The sequence below is a fragment of the Myotis brandtii genome, unplaced genomic scaffold (assembly GCF_000412655.1).
Source record: "Myotis brandtii unplaced genomic scaffold, ASM41265v1 scaffold2867, whole genome shotgun sequence".
NCBI classification, from domain to species: domain Eukaryota; kingdom Metazoa; phylum Chordata; class Mammalia; order Chiroptera; family Vespertilionidae; genus Myotis; species Myotis brandtii.
The window spans coordinates 21,807-23,373 of NW_005360950.1; the positions used below are offsets into that span (position 1 = coordinate 21,807).

Sequence of the window (1,567 nt, forward strand, 5' to 3'; positions counted from 1 at the left end):
TGTGGGCACCTGGGAGAGGGCTGTGGGCACCTGGGAGAGGGGTGTGGGCACCTCCCAGCAGGGAGCAGGACCAGCCCTGAGGCAGACTTCCTGGTGGGAGACTTTTCCTAGAAAGAGAACCGAGCAGGTCATTTCTGATGGTGAGAGCTGGCCGCCAGGAGGAAGGCTGAGTTGCCCGGTAGGGCTGGGTGGTGCCAGGCAGGATCGGGGACAGTCACCTGGCACCCCCTGCACCCTGTGGGGGAGCCAGCCCTGCACAGGCCGGAGGGGAGCATGTCTGGGCCCAGGGAACAGCTCAGGGACCCTCAGGGGCCGTGGAGGGAGGAGGGTGAGGTCAGGTCAGAGGGGCCACGGGGCCTGTCACAGGCCACAGCCAGGAGGAGGAGTTGGGGTGTCTCCCCGTGCACTGGGGGCGGAGGGGTGGGGGGAGAGAGAACCAGTGATCTTTCTGTCAAAGAAAGGAGCTCGCTGCCATCTTCGCTTCCGTCATTTTTTATATGACCTTCAGACTCTCAGGGGCCCCCTCTCCACCCTCCTTCTGCCAACTTAGGCTCCGCCTTACCCTCCCCTAACTCCGAATTAGCCAATTGTGCAATAACGGGAGCCCAATCTCTGAGCCCTGACCAATCACGTCAGAGTTCAGGGTGAGGGGTAGGGCCGCTCACATCAGGAAATAAAACCTTGTTGGGTATTCTTTGGCTCAGGGTTTCCAGCTGGAGGAGCACCCTTCTGGCACGAGTAAATCTGCTTTGCTGATCCTGGGACATCGTTGACAGCATTCTAACAGGTGGGTGAGGCGGGTGTGGGCGAGGGGGGTCCTACTGTCCAAGTGCTCTCCCCCAAAAGCCATCCCCCCACCCCCACCCCACAGAGGGGCCACCTCTCAGCCTCGCCCAGCCCCAGGCTTCCCAGAAGGCCCTCCCCCCCCTCCTAGAAAGAACAGGAATGAGGAAAATTAACCACAGGAATGAGAAAAATAAACCACTGCTCAGGGGGCACAGCGCACAGCGGGACACGCATTGCAAGTGTTACCTCCCTCAATCCTCACTGAAGCCACTGGGAGGTCCCCCTCCAACCTCGGAGTCACTGCCCAGGGTCCCAGCGGGGGGACCGGAAAGCCCAGCTCCAAACTTCCCAAGGGCTGCTCTTCTCTATTTATTTTAAATATATATCCCCACTGATTTCAGAGAGGAAGGGAGAGGGAGAGAGAGAGAAACATCAACGATGAGAGAGAATCACTGATCCGCTGCCTCCTGCACGCCCCACACTGGGGAATGGAACCCACAACCGGGCCTGTGCCCTGACCGGGAAATGAACCCTGACCTCCTGGTTCATGGATTGACGCTCAACCACTGAGCCACACCGGCTGGGCCATAACATCTCAGTTTTCGAAACGATATGAAGTTCTCTCATGTGCTCCATTAAGAGGTTGTGTGTGTGTGTGTGGCCTGTGCTTGGGGTCACCCGCCTTGGGTCTGGGTGAGTTTCTCCCGATGGAGCTGTGTGAGGGAGGGGCTGGCTCGCTGAGCCTCTGGGGGAGCGGGGTGGGGGTGAGGGTGGGGGTGCT

The 1,567-nt window shown here is 59.6% G+C and overlaps 1 protein-coding gene across 1 annotated transcript in view; it reads right to left on the reverse strand.

The window, feature by feature from the left end:
* The window catches only part of LOC102254988 (protein C19orf12 homolog), a 23,589-nt gene that overhangs the window by 6,192 nt on the left and 15,830 nt on the right, over positions 1-1,567 (reverse strand). Inside the window, exon 4 of the transcript XR_001362645.1 lies at positions 1,172-1,177. The gene's annotated coding sequence lies outside the window, so the exon portion shown is untranslated. The remainder of the gene's footprint in view (positions 1-1,171; positions 1,178-1,567) is intronic.